Raw genomic sequence first — 20,932 nt, forward strand, 5'->3', positions numbered from 1 at the left:
TTTAGTTCCATCTTTCTACAAATAGGTAGCCAGTTCTTCCAGCACCATTTGTTGAAAAGGCTATCTTTTCTCCAGTGTATGAGTTTGGCCCCTTTGTCAAAGATCAATTGACTATAGGTGTGTGGGATTATTTCTGTATTTTCTATTTGGTTCCACTGGTCAGTATACCTGTTGTTGTGCCAATACCATACTGTTTTTACTACTATTGCTCTATAGTATAATTTGAAGTCAGGGATTGTGATGCCTCTTGCATGGTTCTTATTGCTGAGAATTTCTTTGGCTATTCTGGGTCTTTTCTTTCTCCATATAAAATTCCTGACTGATTTTTCTAGGTCTATGAAGAATGTCATTGGTATTTTGATCAGAATTGCATTGGATCTGTAGATCAATTTTGGCAGAATGGCCATTTTAACGATATTTATTCTGCCTATCCATGAGCAAAGGAGATTTTTCCATCTTCCAAGGTCTTCAATTTTTTTCTTTAATGTTTTATAGTTTTCATTGTAGAGGTCTTTTACATCTTTGGTTAGGTTTATTCCTAGGTATTTTATTGGTTTTGAGGTTATAGTGAATGAAATTGTTTTCCTTATTTCTTTCATTGTGGATTCATTGTTGGCATATAGAAAAGCAACTGATTTCTTTAGATTGATTTGTATACTGCAAATTTGCTGAATTTGTTAATCAGCTCCAGTAGTCTTTTGGTTGAGTTCTTTGGGTCTTCTAGATAAAAAATCATGTCATCTGCAAGTAATGATAGTTTTAATTCCTCTCTTCCTATTTGAATTCCTTTGATTTCCTTCTCTTGTCTTATTGCTATGGCAAGAGTCTTGAGGACTATACTGAAAAGGAGTGGTGATAGTGGGCATCCTTGTCTTGTTCCTGATTTTAGAGGAAATTCTTGCAGTTTTTCCCCATTCACTATGATGCTGGCTTTGGGTTTATAGTATATTGCCTTAATGACGTTGCACAGGAATCAACTCAAGATGGATCAAAGACTTAGAAATTAGCACCGGGCATGGTGGTGCACGCTTGTAATCCCTGCACTTGGGAGGCGGAGACAGTCGAGGATCTCGCAGGTTTGAAGCCAGCCTTGCTGGCTTAAGAGACTCTTTTTCCAAATAAAAATAATATAAAATGGGTCTGGGAGTGTAGCCCGGAGGTAGAAGGGTTTCCAGTAACCCCCAGTACCACAAAAAAAAAAAAAAGACTTAGAAATTAGACCAGAGACTCTGAAGTTATTAGAGGAGGGCATAGGCTCAACACTCCAACATAGAGGCACAGGCAGTAACTTTCTCAACCAGACCTCCAAAGCACAAGAAATTAAAGCAAGAATTAACAAGTGGGATAGCATCAAACTAAAAAGTTTCTTCTCATCAAAGGAAACCATCAAGAACCTAAAGAGGAAGCCTACAGAATGGGAGAAGATCTTTACCAGCCACCACTCTGATAGGGGGCTAATATCCAGAATATACAAAGAGCTCAAAAGACTCTACACTAGCAAAACAAACAACCCAATCAAGAAAAGAGCAACTGAACTGAATAGACACTTCACAATTGAAGAGACTCAGATGGTCAATAGATACATGAAAAGATGTTCAACATCACTAGCCATCAAGGAGATGCAAACCAAAACTACGCTGAGATTCCATCTAACCCCAATCAGAGTGGCAAACATGAAGAAATCAAACAACAACAAATGCTGTCGAGGATGTGGGGAAAGAGGAACTCTTTTACACTGTTGGTGGGAATGCAAAGTAGTTCAGCCACTATGGAGATCTGTGTGGAGATTCTTAGAAAACTGGGAATAGATTCACCATTTGATCCAGCTATTCAACTCCTGGGTATCTTTCCAAAGGGGTTGAAATCAAAGGACTGCAGTAACATATGCATACCCATGTTCATAGAGCACAATTTGTAATAGCCAAAATATGGAACCAACCTAGGTCTCCATCAACAGATGAATGGATTGCAAAATTATGGGAAGTACACACAATGGAATTCGACTCAGCAATAAAGAAAAACAAAATCATGTCATTCACAAGAAGATGGAAAGACCTGGAGAACATTATGTTAAGCGAGATTAGCCAAGCACAGAAAGAGAAGGGACATATGTTTTCTCTAATATGCCCAAACTAGGGAGTATTAGAGATACCAGAGGGACCCCAGATAATGAAGGGGAAACCTCAGCAAAGCTAGAAAGGAAGGATAGGAGAGGAAGAAGGCTGAGGTTGATGAACTGGAGGAGCTACATCTGAATATGTGTATAAGTGTGAGTGTAGCATGCTCAACCTGGACACTCATTGTTGGGAGGGAAGAAAAGGGAAGTGGAGGCGGGGGAAGAGGGCACCAAGCACAGTCTGAATGTATGCCATTTTCAATATGATCCACATAAAAATAATAAAAAACAAAAAGGGCTGAGGGTGTAGTGTGGAGGTAGAATGCCTCTAGGTTCAATCCCTAGTAACACATACACACACAGGGTCTCACTAAGTTGCTGAGAGCCTCACTAAGTAGCAGAGGCTGGCTTTGAACCCATGCGATCCTCCTGTCACAGCCTCCCAAGCGCGGGGATTACAAGCGTGCGCCACCACGCCCGGCTCCGGCTTTTTAAATATTTTTAAAGAGATGAGGTCTTGCTTTATTTCCCAGGTTGGGTTAGAATATCTTAGCTCAAGTGATCCACCTTGCCTCAGACTCCGTAGTAACTGGGACTATAGGAGTGTGCTACCTCGCCAACTCTAACATTTAGTCTTCCTTCCTTCCTTTCCTCCTCCTCTTCCTCCTCCTCCTCCTGCTCCTTCTTTTTTTTTTTTTTTTTAAGTACTGGGGATTGAATCCATGGCCATTCTACCTCTAAGCTACACCCCTAGCACTATTTTATTTTTTATTTTGAAACAGATTCTCACTAAGTAGCTGAGGCTGGCTCTAAACCTGTGATCCTTCTGTCTCAGCCTCCCCAATACTGGGATTACAAGTGTGAGCCATCGTGTCCTGCTACATTTTAGTAATTCTAATTGCATTCTTGGATGACAATCTTGAGTTTGGGGGTGGTAGTTCTATTGCTATTTATTTCAGGTCTTAACTACAGAATGTAGTTCTAAGACGCCTGAGCTCCTAGGATGACTTCAGTTGCTCCTCTTCTCCCTGTGAAGTTTGAGAATAAGCCTAAATAGATTAAAAAAAAAAAAAAGGTGGGCAAAAGGGGAGAAGCAGAGGCGGGCTTCCCTCAGAGGCAGATGCCTACTTGTCTTGGAAAGAATCTAGGTTGTTTGACTCTATATCATGGTACATAATCTTTGATAATTTGACCTTTCCGGTTACATTTATTCCTTTTTCTTTTCCTTCCTCCCTTTCTTTTCTCCTTTCTGTCTTTTGCAGAATTTGGGATTGAACCCAGGGGCACTTGTGAAACGGGGGGTTTCTTGAGAAGAAACTCGGTGTTTCCTTACCAGGTTCTTGTTTACGGTGAGTGAAGAATGACACCCTCAGACCGCAGGAAGGGGAGTAAAAAGGTTTATTGGAAGCAGCAGGGAATAGGGAAAAGTGGCCGAACACCTCGAAAGGGCTGTCGGAACTCTGAAGTCCAGCAGCTGCCTTCAGTACAATACTTGAGGGTAGCCCAAGCCGAATGCCTTCAGTTGCAAGCTGCTTTCTCCCAAAGTCCACGCGATCTGCCAAAAAGGAGTAGGGAAAGTGGCAGAACACCTCTAGGACTATCGGGGCTCTGGTGTTCAGCAGCTGCCTTCAGGACAATACTTGAGGGTAGCCCAAGCCAAATGCCTTCAGTTGCAAACTGCTTTCTCCCAGAGTCCACGCAATCTGCCAGAAAGGAAGTACAGGTCACCCCTAGGGGCCCTGGTCAGCCTTAATGTCCAGTGGAGGCCTTCAGGTCACTACCCGAGTGTATCCCGTGCCATGTGCCTTCAGTTGCACTCTGCCTTCTCTCAAGGCTAACGCGACCTGTAAGAGAGAGAAAAGCTCCCCAAAGGGGAGGGGTTCCCAGAGAGGGTAAAACCATCTTGGTGACTGCGCTAGGGGTTCATATATGTCTGCATGTCCTCTGTTGGTTGTGGTGAGTTTGGGATTCTGGGGATTCTGGGAAGCAGCTCTCAGAATTTGCATAGGGTATATGCATGTCCTTTGAGGGGTCTCCTTTCAGTAGGAGTGTCAGACTTGCTCCAGTGATGTCTCCTGGGTTTGTTGATTAGTAAACAGATGGTTTTGTGAAGCTTTGGCCGTTCTTATCTCTGAACCTTGAAAGTTCTGATATTCATCACCCTTCAGGAAATTAACTTTTTTTCTACCTAGGCCTCTTTCCTATCTGCCTATTTCCTTCTACCTCCTCACTAGCACTGAGTTACATCCCCAGTCATTTAATTTTTATTTTATCTAATTAATTAATTAATTAATTAATTTTTTGTGGTATTGGGGATGGAACCCAGGGGCATTTAACCTCTGAGCTACACTCCTGGCTCTATTTTTAAATCTTTTTTATTTTTTGAAACAAAGTCTCACTGAGTTGCCAAGGGCCTTGCTAAGTAGGCTGTATGTGAACTGTGATCCTCCTGTCTCAGCCTCCCGAATGCTAGGATTATAATTGTGTGCCACCACGCCAGCCCCCAGCCATTTTTATTTTTATTTTTTATTATTTTATCATTTTGTGGTACTGGGGCTCTCAGCCGTATATTATTATTATTATTATTATTATTATTATTATTATTATTATTAATTTTTTGTGGTACTGGGGGTGGAATCCAGGGGCTTTTCTACCTCCAGACTATACTCCCAGACCTATTTTATACTTTATTTGGAAACAGGGTCTCACTAAGTTGCTGAGAGCCTCACTCAGTAGCTGAGGCTGGCTTTGAACATGTGTGATCCTCCTGTCTCAGCCTCCCAATCACTGGGATTACAAGTGTGCATCACCATACCCGGCTTTTTATTATTCATTTTGAAACAGAGTCTTTGTGGGTATTTTTTGTTTGTTTTTTGCGGTACTGGGGATGGAACCCAGGGGCTTTCTACCCCCAGGCTACACTCCCAGGTCTATTTTATATTTTTATTTGGAAACAGGGTCTCACTAAATTGCTGAGAACCTCACTACGTAGCTAAGGCTGGCTTCGAACCTGTCTCAGTCTCCCAAGTGCTGGAATTACAGTGAACCACCATGCCCAGCTTTACTTATTTATTTATTTATATTTATTCATCTTGTATTTATTTATTTATATTTATTCATCTTGAGACAGAATATAAGTTTCCCAGGCTGGCCTCAAACTTGCTTTCTGCCTCAGCTTCTTGAGTTGCTTGGATTATAGGTGTGTACCACCACACCCGGCTTTATTTATTTTTGTGTGTGGTACTAGGAATTAAACTCAGGGGCATTCTACCCTTGAGCTATACCCCCAGTCCTATTTTAGTTTTTAGTGTAAAACTGTTTTTAGTGTAATTTAGTCTCACTAAATTGCTGAGGCTGGCTTTGAACTTACAATCCTCCTGTCTCAGCCTCCCAAATATTGGGATTACAGGCATGTTCCACCATGTGGCTTTATTTTTTTTAAACAATTTTAATTTTTTTTTGTAGTACTGGGAATTGAACCCAAGTGTGTTCTATTCAGAACTACACTCCTATCCCTATTTTACTTACCTACTTCTTTTGTGTGAGTGGTGCTTAGGACTGAACCTGGGGACATTCTAACCTTAAGCTACATCCCCAGCTCTATTTATTTTTTATTTTGAAACAGGTCTCATTAAGTAGCTGAAGCTGGCTGTGAACCTGCAATTCTCATTTCTCACCCTCCCAAGCACTGAGAGTTCAAATATGTGCCACCAAAGCCAGTTTATTTTTAATTTTGAAACAGGGTCTCACTAAGTTACTGTATGCTGACCTCAAACTTGCAACCTCCTGTCTCAGTCTCCCAAGTATTGTGATTACAGGTGTGGGCCACTTCACCTGGCTATACAATTTTTTTTTTTAAAGGCTAGGGATGGAGCCCAGTGGCATTCTATCTCTGAGCTATACTCTCAGCCCTATTTTAATTAATTAATTTATTTATTTATTTGCAGGTCTGGGGATGGAACCCAGAGGCATTTGACCTCCGAGCTAGGCCCCCTGCCCTATTTTTTATTCTTTATTTTGAAACAGGGTCCCACTAAATAGCTGAGGCTGTCCACAAACCCCGATCCTCCTGTCTCAGCCTCCTGAATGCTGAGATTACAAGCGTGGCCACCACGCCCGGCTTTATTTTTATTTTGAAGCAGGGTCTTGCTAAGTTGATGAGGCTGGTTTTGAACCTGCAATCCTCCTGTCTCAGCCTCCTAAGAACTGAGAATACAGGCATGTGCTATCAAGCCCAGTTTATAATTATTATTATTATTTTTTGCAGTACTGGGGATGGAACCCAGAGACATTCTACCTCCGAGCCACACCCCCAGCCCTATTTTTAATGCTTTATTTTGAAATAGGTCTCACTGAGTTGTAAAAGGCCTAAGTAGCTGAGGCTGTCCTTGAAACACAATCTTCCTGTCTCAGCCTCCCAAATGCTGGGATTATAAGCGTGTGCCACCATGTGCGGCTTTATTATTTATTGATTGATTGATTGAGATGGGTCTTGTTATGTTTTCCAGGCTGGTCTGGATCACTTGGACTCAAGTGATCCTCCAACCTTAAGTCTCGTGGGACTATAGACGTATGCCACCATACCTGACTTTTAACATTTTTCCCCCCTCAGTTATATTTGTAAGTATAGAGTGGTTAAGAACTAGCTCTGAAGATAAACTGCCTTGGTTCAAAATTTGGGACTTTGATTTAATGTGCCTATTGTTCTGGGGGTTAAATAGAAATAATAGATGCAGAATGCTATACATTCCATATTATGCATACAAAATATAAATATTAGCTATTACTTCTGGCTATAACTGCCTTCTGACATCAACTTGAAAACTGGAAATTGCTGATCCTTCAAGGAAAGATACATTTCATACTTCTTTTTTGTACTGGGGATTGAATGCAGGGGCATCTACCTCCAAGCTACATCCCCAGCCCTGTTTTTTATTCTTTATTTTGAAACAAGGTCTCACTAAATGTGGAGGGCCTCACTAAGTAGCTGAGGCTGGCTGGGAACCTGCAATCCTCCTGTCTCAGCCTTCCAAATACTAGGATTACAAGTGTGCGTCACCACCCCTAGCCATTTCATACTTTTATGAAGGGCTGGGGATGTGGCTCAGTGGTAGAACCCTTGCTTAGCATATGTGGAACTCTGGAGTTTATCTCCAGCACCACACACATGTGAGCATGCTTGTACACACACATACACACACACACACACACACACACACACACACACACACACACAGTAAAAAAAAATTATGACATTGCTCAAATCTCCATTCTTCCCTTTCTAGTGAACTCCTATTTATATTTTTCTTTTCTTTTCTTAAATTTTTCTTTGTGGTGCTGGGAATCAAACCCTGGACCTTGCACATGCTAGACAGTGCTCTACTACTAAGTTATATCCCCAGTCCCCAATTTATATTTTTCAAGGTTAGCTGACAAATCATCTGTAGTTTCTCTGTAGATTACCCATTCTCTCTTACCTCTAAGAACTAATTGCTCCTCACTCCCTTCCTTCCTTACACTGGAAACTGAACCTAGGAGCATTCTACCTCTGAGCTACAAACTTAGCCCTATTTTATTTTTGAAAAAGGATCTTAATAGGTTGATAAAAATCTTGCTACTTAATGAGACTGTCCCGGAACTGGGATCCTTCTGTCTCATCCTCCCAACTACCAGGGGTTGCAGACATGTGGCACCACAGCTGGTTTCCTTGCGTTTCCACAGCACACTGAAACCCCTTTATTGTAACACTTAAATTGCAGTATAATTATTTTATTTTTTTTTGTGTGTGGTACTAGGGCTGGAACCCAGGGGCATTCTACCTTCAATCTACACCTCAGCCCTATTTTTTTATTCTTTATTTTGGGTCTCACTGAGTTGCAAAGGGCCTCACTAAGAAGTTGAGGCTGTCCGTGAACTAAGATCCTTCTGTCTCAGGCTCCCAAATGCTGGGATTACAAGTGTGTGCAACCATACCTATCTATGCAGTATAATTATTTAATTTTTGGCCTACCACAATTTCTGTTGCATAGTAAATATTTAATGGTGGAATTATATCAATGTAAAACTACACTGATACTTTGAGGGCTTGGTCAGTAAATTATCCAAATACAAGCTGGGAATGGAGTGGTTCTTGTAACCCCAGTACTTCAAGTCTGAGACAGGAGGATCCGGGTTCACTGACAGCCTCAGCTACTTAGTGAGGCCCTCCGCAATTTAGTGAGACCCCGTTTCAAAATAATAAAAAAATAATAAAAAAAATAGGGGTGGGGATGTAGCTTGGAGGTAGATTAGAGTGCTCCTGGGTTCAATCCCCAGTACCGCCAAAAAAAAAAATTATCCAAATACACATAATTAATAACTGAATCTATTCTGCTTAGAGTGGACAGAATGAGGGAGGTCAGAAATTTCAGATTACTAGCTGGGTGTAGTAGGGCACGTTTGTAATCCCAGTAATTGAGAGGCTTAGACAGGAGAATCACAGGTTCGAAGCCAGCCTCAGCTACTTAGTGAGGCCCTCTGCAGCTTAGTGAGACCCTGTTTCAAAATAAGAAATAAAATCGGGCAGGGGGGTTTAGTTCAGAGGTAAGATGCCTCTGGGTTCAATTCTCAGTGCCATACACACACACACACACACACACACACACACACACACAAATTTTAGATTACTATTATGAAAAATATGTGAAAAAGAATCATATCTTGTCAGACATGGTGGCATACTCCCGTAATTCCAGTACTTGATGCCTGTAATCCCAGTATTTGGGAGGCTGATACAGGACTATTGCAGTTCAGGGACAGCCTTGGCAATTTAGTGAGGTCCTCAGGTGTATTTATTTATTTATTTATTTTTGTTCGTTTGTTTTTTGTGGATCTGGGAATGGAACCCAGGGTCATCCAGCCTTAGAACGGCACCCCTCAGTCCTATTGTTTATTCTTTATTTTTAAACAGGGTCTCACTAAATTGCGCAGGGCCTCAGTAGCTGAGGCTGTCTGCTAACCTGATCCTCCCTGTCTCAGCCTCCAGAACGCTGCAATTATAAGCGTACACCACCATGCCCGGCCTCTGACCATCTTTTTTTTTTTTTTGGTGTGTGTGTGTAGTACTGGGGGTGGAACCCAGGGGCTTTTCTACCTCTGGGCTATACTTCCAGACCTATTTCATACTTTATTTAGAAACAGGGTCTCATTAAATTACTGAGAGCCTCACTGAATAGCTGAGGCTGGCTTTGAATTTGTGCAATCCTGTCTCAGCCTCCCTAGCGCTGGGATTACAAGCGTGTGCAACCATGCCAGGCCTGACCGTGTTTTAAAATAAAGAATAATGCCGGGCGTGGTGGTGCACGCCTGTAATAACAGTACTTGGGAGGCTGAAATACGAGGATCACAGGTTCCAGGACAGCCTCAGCAAATAGTGAGACTCTTATCAACCTAGTGAGACCTTGTTTCCAAATAAAGTTCGGCTGGGGGTGTAATGCTGAGGTAGAATGCCTCTGGGTTCTATCCGGAGATAGAAAGTTCCTGGGCTCAATCTCCAGTAATACACACACACGATGGCTGGGATCCCAGGAGATCTGGGTTGGTGGCTTCACACACACACACAAACACACACACACACGCAGGGGGCTGGAGTCCCAGTGGCCCTGGGTTGGTTGCCTGACACGCGCACACACACATGCACACGTGCGGTGGGTTGAGGACCCCAGTGGCCCGAGGTTGGTGGCCGGACACGCACACACACGTGCACACGTGCGGTGGGTTGAGGACCCCAGTGGCCCCGGGCTGGTGGCCGGACACGCACACACACGTGCACACGTGCGGTGGGTTGAGGACCCCAGTGGCCCCGGGCTGGTGGCCGGACACGCACACACACGTGCACACGTGCGGTGGGTTGAGGACCCCAGTGGCCCGAGGTTGGTGGCCGGACACGCACACACACGTGCACACGTGCGGTGGGTTGAGGACCCCAGTGGCCCCGGGCTGGTGGCCTGACGCACACACACGTGCACCCGTGCGGTGCAAGCCTGGGCCGGCGGCCCGGCTCGGGCGCGCACGCGCGGCGGCCGGGACCCCAGGGGCCCCCGCGGCGGCCGGCCACCGAGCGCGGGGCGGGCCGTGACGGCGCGCGGCACGCAGGGGCGCGAGCGCAGGACGCGGTGACGACCGGGGCGGACGCGGTGACGTGGCGCGCAGGCCGCAGCGGGGGGCGGACTCGGCCTTTCTTCCCTCCGGGCTCCCCCCTCGCTCCCGGCCGGGCCTGGTCCCGCTCTCCCCGTCCCCTCCTCCCCAGGCCCCCTCCCCTCCCCCGCCCCGGCCCCGCTCCCCCGCCGGGAGCCCCTCGGAGGAGCCCGCCCCCAGGAGCGCCGCCGGCGGCGGGGCCGAGCGCAGCCGAGCGCCGGCCCGGGCGGCGGGCGGAGACGCGGGCGCCCTCCCCGCGCGGCCCGCGTGAGGTGAGGCCCCCTCGCGGCCGAGGGCGGCGGCCTGCGGGCGGGGGCGTGGCGGGCGGCGGCGGGCGGCGGGCGCGGGGCGGCGGGCGGGCGGCGGCGGAGCCCGAGGTGCGGGCGCGGGCCGAGCGGGCCGAGCGGGCCCGGCGAGCTGGCGCCACCTGTGGCCTGTGCGCCGGACCCAGAACTGTTGCGCCCTTGGCGGGGCTTGAGGGTGACCGGCTTCCATGTGTTCCTCCCGTGTCCGTTTGCCTTCGAGCCTGGAAGAAAAAAAGGGACAGAGGGATGTTGGAGTGTTTAAATTCATGCCGGTGTCCGAGTTCGTAAGCGGGACAAGGATTAGAGTTGGCACATGCAGGGGGTGTTTCTGGAGCTTAATAAAGTTGGGCCTACACTAAGCTCCTAACTCACTCTTGAGACCCCGAAAACTCTCCTCCTTTTGGTTTCCCACAAGGGCCAACATTTTTCAGCGTTCGTGAACGTTGGCTTACACCAAAGAACATTGACTCAAAGTGAATTGTTCTTGGATAATGATTAGAAATTACAATAATAATGACCTTAGAACTGCTTTGAAAACCAAAGGAAGAAAAGTGGGAAATTTTAAATTCAGATATCAGTTGGAGGAATGTCTCTATATATCTTCATATGAAAAGACTTGAGAAGCCTGAGCCCTGTCTGATGTTAGTAGACAGCATAGAAACTGAGGAGGAGGAGGAGGAGGAAGAGGAGGAGGAGGGTGACAGGTTCCATTTCAGAAATGTCACAAATTTCTAGCAATTTGTTGTATTTTCAGATAATTAAGTATACACTATAACTAGTTGTTTGTAGCTCCTCTTCTTAATGCATTTTTTTCTTTCCTTCGATATATTGCCTTTTGCTTCCTTTTTTGAACTTCGAGCATCAGGACAAAAAGTTTAAGTAGAGGTGAAAAGTTGTAGGTTAGGGTAATTGAGTTCACTTTTTTCTTCCCTGTTGCTGTTCTGCACAGGGACTCAGTGAACAGAGCTTTTCTTGAAGATCTGATGACTGTTAGCTCAGAAATTTCAGAATTGCAGTTCTAGTTGCAAAAGCTAAATTTAAGAGTTGCAGTTTTAGTTATCTCTGTGTCCACACAAAGACCTGTAGAACTTAGCAATTTAAAACAAAAATTTAGAGCCGGGCGTGGTGGCGTATGCTTGTAATCCCAGCATTTAGACTGGAGGATCGTAGTTCGTGGACAGCCTCAGCTACTTAGTGAGGCCCTCCACAACTTAGTGAGACTCTGTTTCAAAATAAAGAATAAAAAGTTGGGCAGGAGGTATAGCTCAGAGGTCAAAATGACTCTGGGTTCCATCCCTAGACCCACAAAAAAATAAAAATAAAAAATAAAAACTTAATAAAAATAGCTTAAGACAGGCCTGGTGTCGAACGCTTGTAATCCCAGCATTTGGGAGGCAGACACTGGAGGATCGTGGATTGTAGCCAGCCTCAGGTACTTAGTGAGGCCCCTTGCAACTCAGTGAGACCCGGTTTCAAAATAAAGAATAAAAAAATATCGCTGGGGGTGTAGCTCGGAGTTGGAATGCCCCTGGGTTCCATCTCCAGTACTGCAAAAAACAAAACAAAACAAAAGAATTAAAAAAAAAAAATAGGGCTGGGGGTCTAGCTCAGATGTAGAATGTCCCTCGGTTCCATCCCCAGTACCTCCCCAATAAAAAAAAAAAAGCTTGCCTGAGCCAGATGTATTTCCTGTACTTGGGAGGCTGAGACAGGAGGATGAAGGCTTGAGGTCAGCCTCAGCAACTTAATCTGGGAGTGTAGCCTGAAGGCAGAAAGTCCCTGGGTTCCAGCCCCAGTAGCACAAAGAAATAAAACATAAAAATAAATTAATTAACTTTTAACATCTTTAGTACCCTTTTCCCTCAGAATATTCACTGACCTCCTGGCTGTTCCTAAGCACCCAAGGCACACTTCTACCTCAGGGACTCTGAGCTTGTTCCTTCTTGGATCACCTTTCCCTTACAAAGCTGCATGACTTGTCTGTCTCCCCTCACCTCCTTCAGAGCTTTACTGTCAGTAACTGACATTTGCTTGACTATCTGAATTGCAAAGCCTCTATTCTACATCCATTTACAGAATTCCCACTTCTGTTTCTTTGCTTTATTTTTTCCTACACTTTGTTAACCTATAACATTCTATATAGTCTCCACCATAATAAGAAAGTAAGCTTTAGGGGGCAAATATTGTTTTGTAATTGCTGTCCCCTTATCATTTACTAAAGTGACACAATATTTAAGCCAGGCGTGGTGGCGCACGCATGTAATCCCCTTGGTTGGGAGGCGGAGACAGGATGGTGCAGGTTCGAAGCCAGCCTCTCTGGCTTAAGAGACCCTGTTTCCAAATCAAAATATAAAATAGGTCTGGGAGTGTAGCCTGGAGGTAGAAGGGTTTCCAGGAATCCCAGTACCACCAAAATAAAATAAAGTGATACAATATTTGACATATGGGCAATATTCAACAAATTTATAGGCTGATTAGGTAAGAAGGAGGAAGTTTTTTTTTGTGTGTGTGTGGTACTGGAGCTGGAATCCACGGGCATTCTACCTCCAAGCTACACACCCAGCCCTATTTTTAATTCTTTATTTTGAAACAGGGTCTCACTGAGTTGCAAAGGGCCTCACTAAGTAGCTGAGGCTGTCTGCAAACCGCAATCCTCCTGTCTCAGCCTCCTATATGCTGGGATTACAAGTGTGTGCCACCACACCCGGTTTGAAATTTTTTTTAAGGTCTCATAGTGTTTGGCATCTAAATCTTAGACTCAAGCCATCCTCTTGCTTCAGTGTCCCAAGTGTTTGGGACTATAGGCCTGTGCTTCAGAGCCTGCTCTATTTTTGTATTTTGTCCTTGTAATGAACAAAGATTACATTAGGAATTTGTAAAGGTACTACTTAATTGTAAGATGTTGAGGTTTTTTTTTTTTTTTCTGCCAGTTTTTGGGACTTTTTTGTGATACTGGGGATTGAATCCAGGGACGTTCCACCTCTTAGCTATACTCCCAACTATATTCACTAGAAATAGAGTCTTAAGTTGTTGAGAGTCTTCCTAAATTGCTGAGGCTGACCTTGAAACTATAGTCCTCCTGTCTGAGGCTCCCAAGTACTGGGATTACAGACCTACACTACCATATCTGGCAGGACTGTGTGTGTGTGTGTGTGTGTGTGTGTGTGTGTGTGTGTGTGTGGAACTGGGAGATGGAACCCAGGGGTCTACAGCCCCAGCCCTATTTTTTATTCTTTATTTTGAAACAAGGTCCCAATAAGTAGCTTAGGCTGGCCGCAAACCTGTGATCCTCCTGTCCCAGCCTCCCATCTACTGGGATTACAGGTGTGCCACCATGCCCTGGTTTAGGACATTTTCTTTTTTTCTTTTCTTTCTTTCTTCTTCTTTTTTTTTTTTTTTTTTTTTTTTGGCGGGTCTGGGGATGGAACCTAGGGGCAGTCAACCTCCGAGCTACACCCCCTGTCCTAATTTTTATTCTTTATTTTGAAACAGGGTCTGAGTTGCAGAGGGCCTCACTAAGTAGCTGAGGCTGCCCGCGAACCACAATCCTCCGGTCTCAGCCTCCTAAATGCTGGGATTACAAGAGTGTGCCACCATGCCTGGCTGACATGTTCTTTTTTTTTTTTTTTTTTTTTTGTGATACTGGGGGTGGAACCCAGAGGCTTTCTACCTCTGGGCTATACTCCCAGACCTTTTTTATATTTTATTTGGAAACAGGGTCTCACTAAGTTGCTGAAAGCCTCACTAAGTAGCTGAGGCTGGCTTCGAACCGTGCGATCCTCCTGTCTCAGCCTCCCAAGCATGGGGATTACAAGCATGCGCCACCATGCCCGTCTGACATGTTCTTTTTGACAGAGGCTTTGTGCTTCCAAATTATTGAATCAAAAGTACTCTGAAGGCAGAGAGGAAGATGGATTACGGAGATCTTTAGTGTTGGTCTTAGTTTTGTGTGGCTAGAATTTTTATATAGTCTGGACTCTTCCTCTGAGGTTAATTCACATCCTGCTGAAACAGATTTCTTTATCCTTACCTTTGTCCCAGGAGCAGTCTGGCTCCTTTAATATTTCTGGTAGACTGAAGATACTAATACACATAGTTCTGGCCTTATAGGGTAGTCTTCCCTCCCCTTCATGTAGATAACAGTTGAGTTAAAAAAATTATAAGAGTTGCTTTCTCTAACAATAGTGGGATGTTTGGTTCTAGAGGACATTTGATTTTTTTTTTTTTTTTTTTTGTGGTACTGAGAATTGAGCCATTTTACCTCCGAGCTATACTCCCAAGCTGATTTTTTGTTTGTTTGTTTGTTCTTTATTTTGATACAGTGTCTCACTAAGTTATGGAGGGCATCACTAAGTAGCTCTGTTATGGTGTGAGATAATATGGTTTTGGGGAAACTGTCCCCAAGGACCCCTGTTAGGATTCCGGACACAATTTCCCTCAAAACACAAAGAAACCGAAAAAGAAAAACCGCGGGTTCTTGTCCTGAGCTAAGGGTCAATACACATTAGCCCGGACTCTTGCTGAAAATTTAAAGAAGTTTATTAAAAAAGATAGAAATACAAAAGACAGTTAAAGCCCGGCTCCTATTTTAATTTTATTTTTTGCAGTACTGGGGATTGAACCCAGGGGTATTCTACCTCTGAGCTATATTCCCCGCCTTATTTTTAATTCTTTTTTCAGTACTGGAGGTAGAACTCAGTGGCATTCTACCTCTGAGTTATACCCTCAGCCCTGTTTTTTGCTCTTTGTTTTTTGTTTGTTTTGTTTTGGTGGTACTGGGAATGGAACCCAGGGGCCTTCTACCTCCGGGCTACACTCCCAGACCTATTTTTATTTTATTTGGAAACAGGGTCTCTTAAACCAGCTGAGGCTGGCTTCGAACCTGCGCGCGATCCTCCTGTCTCAGCCTCCCAAGCGCTGGGATTACAAGTGTGCGCCATCACGCCTGGCTTTTTGTTCTTTATTTTGAAACAGGGTTTCACTGAGTTGCAAAGGGCCTCCCTAAGTAGCTGAGGCTGTCCACAAACTGATTCTCTTGTTTCAGCCTCCCAGATGCTGGGATTACAAGTGTGTGGCAGTGTACCTGGCAAATTTTTGTTGTTGTTGTTGTTGTTCAGGGGATTGAATCCAGGGCCTTATGCATGCCAACCATGCTCTCTACCACTAAGCTACAATCCCAGCTTTTTCACCTCATTCATTCATTCACTCCCAGCCCCTTCTTCCCTTCCTCCCTCCCTCCCTTTCTTTCATTTTTTCTTTCTGTCCTGGGGATGGAACCCAGGGGCATCCCTCTGAGTTGCACCCACAGCCCTTCCATCCATCAAACCAACCTTCCTTCCTTTTACTTAGTTTTTTGCAGTACTGGGGCATTCTACCTCCAAGCTACACCCCCAGCCCTATTTTTTATTCTTTTTATTTTAAAACAGGGTCTCACTGAGTTGCAAAGGGCCTCACTAAGTAGTTGAGCCTGTCCGTGAACTGCGATCCTCCTGTTTAGCCTCCCAAGTGGTGGGATTAAAAGTGTGGTCTACCACGCCTGGCTAATTTTATTTTTTCTTCTGGGGATTGAACCCAGGACCTTTTGCATGCCAACCATGCTCTCTACCACTGGCTACACTCCCAGCCTTTTCACTTTATTTATTTATTTATTTATTTATTTATTTACTTATTTATTGTGGTACTGGGGATGGGATTATAAGCATGTGCCACCAAGCCCGCCATTTGTGTGTGTGTGTGTGTGTGTGTGTGTGTGTGTGTGTGTGTGTGTGTGTGTGTGGTGATACTGGGGGTGCAACCCAGAGGCTTTCTATCTCCAGGCTATACTCCCAGACCTATTTTTATTTTTATTTTTATATTTTATTTGGAAACAGGGTCTCACTAGGTTGCTGAGAGCCTCACTAAGTAGCTGAGGTTGGCTTCAAACCTGTGCAATCCTCCTGTCTCAGCCTCCCAAGCGCGGGGATTACAAGCGTGTGGCACCATGCCCAGCTAAGCCCACCTATTTTTTAAAACAATTTGAAACAGGATCTTGCTAAGTTGTTGAGAGTCTTGTTGCTTGCTGAGGCTGTTCTTGAACCTGTGATCCTCCTGTCTCAGTCTCTCAAGTACTAGAATTATAGGTATGTGCCACCAGGCCTGGCTTTCAGGTGTGTGTGTGTGTGTATGTGTGTATTTTTTGTTTTCTGTACTGGGGATTGAACCCAGAGGCATTCTACCTCTGAGCTACACCCCCAGTCCTATGTTTTACTCTTTATTTTGAAACAGGGTCTCACTGAGTTGCAAAGGGCCCTACTAAGTTGCTGAGGCTGTCCTCGAACCACGGTCCTCCTGTCAGCCTTCCAAATGCTGGGATTACAAGCATGCACCACCACACCCTGCTTTACTTCTTTTAGATAACTATTTCTGACAATGCTTCAGTGTAGATTACAATTCCTGAATGACTATGGTACTTATTATTTTACCAGGTATTATCACAAACTTATAAGGAAAACTTTCAGAAAAAAGTAGGTTTTTTGCTGGGCGTGGTGGCGCATGCTTGCAATCCCAGCACTTGGGAGGCCGAGACAGGAGGATTGCGCAGGTTCAAAGCCAGGCGCGCTGGTTTAAGACCCTGTCTCAAAAATATAAAAAATAGGTCTGGGAGTGTAGCCCGGAGGTAGAAGGGCTTCCAGGAACCCCAGTACCACCAAAAAAAAAAAAAAAGTAGCTTTTAAGATGGGCGTGGTGGCGCACAATTGTAATCCCCGCGCTTGGGAGGCAGAGACAGGAGGATGGCGCAGGTTCGAAGCCAGCTGCGCGTGCTGGCTTAGGAGACCCTGTTTCCAAATTTAAAAAAATGTAAAAATAGGTCTGGGAGTGTAGCCTGGAGGTAGAAGGGTTTCCAGGAACCCCAGTACCACCAAAAAAAAAAAAAAAAAAAGTAGGTTTTAAGAAGGGAATAAATGGGCCGGGCGTGGTGGCGCACGCTTGTAATCCCCGCGCTTGGGAGGCAGAGACAGGAGGATCGCGCAGGTTCGAAGCCAGCCGCACGCGCTGGCTTAGGAGACCCTGTTTCCAAATAAAAATGTAAAAATAGGTCTGGGAGTGTAGCCCGGAGGTAGAAGGGCTTCCAGGAACCCCAGTACCACCAAAAAAAAAAAAAAAAAAAAAGAAGGGAATAAATGTTGTATTTTGGTAATATGGTTCTAGGAAGTACAAAGGAGAGATAAGTGGTACTACTTTTTTCTTTTCTTTCTTTTTTTTCCCTCTCCCAATACTGGAGATTGAGCCCAGGGTTATTCTACCTCTGAATTACACTCTCAGCCCAACTTAATTAATTAATTAATCTATTAATTGATTTTTGGTACTGGGAATGGAACCCAGGGGCATTCTACCTCTGAGCTACACTCTCAGCTCAGCCCTGTTTTTTATTCTTTATTTTGAAGCAGGGTCTCACCAAGTTGCAGAGGGCCTCATTAAGTACCTGAGGCTGTCTGTGAACCGCAGTCTTCCTGCCTCAGCCTCCCAAATTCTGGGATTACAAGTGTGCACTATCACTCTCGGCTTTTATTTATTTATTGTTTGTTCATTTATTTATTTTTTGTGGTGCTGGGAATTGAACCCAGAGGCCGTCTATTCCCGAGCTACACTTCCAGCCCTCATTTTTTGGTACTGGGATTGACCAAAGGGACATTCCACCTCTGAGCCACATTCCCAGCTCCTATTTTATTTTTATTTTAAGGTAGGGTCTTGCTAAACTGCTGAGGGTCTCAAAAAGTTTCTGAGGCTACAGCTTGTTGAACTTGCAGTCTTCTTGTTTCAGCCTCCCAAGTGCTAGAATTACAGGCATACACCACAATGCCCGGCTGCCAATTTTATTTTTATTTTTTTATTTTTTGTGGTACTGGGAATTGAACCTAGGGCATTCTACCTCTGAGCTACTCCCCAGCCCCATTTTGTTTTGTAGTTTGAAACAGGGTCTCTTGCTGGACGTGGTGGCACATACTTATGATCCCAGTATTTAGGAGGCTGAGATGGGAGATTGATTTCAGGTTCAAAGCCAGCCTCAGAAGCTTAGTGAGGCTCTCAGCAACTTAGTGAGATCCTGTTTCCAAATAAGAAATAAAATCTTGCTAGGCAAGTGCTTTACTACTGAGCCATATGCCCAGCCCTGTCTTACAAAGCTAGAAGTATAAATATAAGTGAGGTAATCAGCAGGGTTTATGGAATTCAGTTTTTTTTTGTGTGTGTGAGTATATAGTTCTGGGGATTGAACCTAGGGCCTTGTGCATGTGAGGCAAGTGCTCTACTATTGAGCTACTTCCTTAGCTCTACTCAGTTTATTTCTTAATTAGTATTGATTTTGAGTCTGTAGTAGGAAGAGAAAGAAAAACTGTTCTGCAGACTGAATTCTATCTTGATCCTTTGGTGGTGGTAATTTTGCTTGTACTATCAGTCTTTTTACAGTTTTTATTTAATGTACAGAATAGAGATAAACTGTTTTAACTTTATTAACTAGTTTCTTTTGCCACTTAATCCTTTATCTTATTTGTGTGGATGCTTTGGTCTATTTCATGTTGATAGCAACATTTGTGTTGCAGCTTATTAATATCAACAATAATCAAGCTGCAAATGGTGATACACTCCTGTAATCCTGCACTTAAGAGACTGAGATAGGAGAATGAAGGTTCAAGGACAGCCTCAGCAAGTAGTGAGACTCAGCAACCTAGTGAGATCCTCTTTCCAAATAGGAAATAAAAATCGGGCTGGGGGTGTACCTTGAAGGTAGAATGCCTCTGGGTCCAATTCGTAGTACCACACACACACACACAAATAATAATAGTCAAAACTGCATTTCATATCTGCAGAGCATTTTCCTCTTTACTAAAAGCTCAGTGAGCCGGGCATGGTGGGGGGTAGGCTTGTAATCCCAGTACTTGGGAGGCTGAGACAAGAGGATTTCAGGTTTGTAGCCAACCTCAGCTACTTAGGCCTTCCACAATTAGTGAGATCCTCTTTCAAAATAAAGAATAAATAGCCGGGCATAGTGGTGCACACTTGTAATCCCAGCATTCCGGAGGCTGAGACTGGAGGATCGCGGTTTGTGGACAGCCTCAGCTACTTAGTGAGGCCCTCCGCAACTTAGTGAGACCCTGTTTCAAAATAAAGAATAAAAAATAGGGCAGGGGGTGTAGCTCGGAGGTAGAATGCCCTTGGGTTTCATCTCCAGACCTGGAGGGGGAAAAGAAAAAGAAAAAGAAAAGAAAATAAAGAATAAAAAATTGGAAGCTGGGTGTGGTGGCATGCTTGTAATCCCAGCATTTGGGAGGTTGAGACAGGAGGATTGTGATTCTCAGACAGCCTCAGCTACTTAGTGAGGCATTTTCCAACTCAGTGAGATCTTGTTTCAAAATAAAGAATAAAAAAAAAAAATAGGGCTGGCGGGTATAGTTCGGGGGTAGAACTATTGAACTGGGTTCAATACCCAATAACTCCACCTCCCCACAAGTCAATGAGCCTAAAAGCGATGCCAACAGGGATTAATCAGGGCAGCATTAACATACCTGCTTACACTTCCTTTTCAGGGAACAAATGGGAAGGAAGAGGCAGGGAAGAAGATGACAAGTTCTGTAAACAGAAAGTTTTTGATAATGTATTATACGTGTAACAATATGTGAATAATAGACCTTGGATGTGTTAGAAAATTAAGAGACTAGGTTTTGCTGGGCATGGTGGCACACACCTATAATCCCAGTACGTGGGCGACTGAGACAGCAGGATGGCAGGTTTGAGGCCAGCCTCAGCAACATTGTGTGGCCCTTAGCAATTTAGTAAGAACTTGTTTCAAAATAAGAAGGGCTGGGAATATAGCTTGGAGGTAGAATGCCCCTGGGTTTAATCCCCAGCACCAAAAAAAAAAAAAAAAAGTGTTTTTCAAATATGTCATTCATAATTTTGTTGGGGCAGCGTTTTTGTTTCGTATGACATTTGTAAGAATTTATGCAGGGTTTTGGCTTATGAGCAGTATTAAGGGTATCAAGTAATCCATAATGCCTTGAAGAAAGGTGGTTCAGACTGGCAAAAGCTTTTTTTGTGTGTGGTGCTAGGGATTGAACCCAAATATATTCTACCTCTGAGCTACACCCCCAGCCCGATTTTTTTATTTTTTATTTTTGAAACAAAGTCTCACTAAATTGCAGAGGACCTCACTAAGTAGCTGAGGCTGGCCTTGAACCTGGATCCTCCTGTCTCAGCTTCCCAAATGCTGGGATTACAAGCATGTTCCGCCAAGACAGCTCTGGTGAAAGCTTTTGCAGGCTTAATAAGAGAATGAGGGTGAAAGGAATCAAGGCACTGG

Source organism: Muscardinus avellanarius, assembly GCF_963383645.1.
Source record: "Muscardinus avellanarius genome assembly, chromosome: 11".
In the NCBI taxonomy this organism is placed as follows: domain Eukaryota; kingdom Metazoa; phylum Chordata; class Mammalia; order Rodentia; family Gliridae; genus Muscardinus; species Muscardinus avellanarius.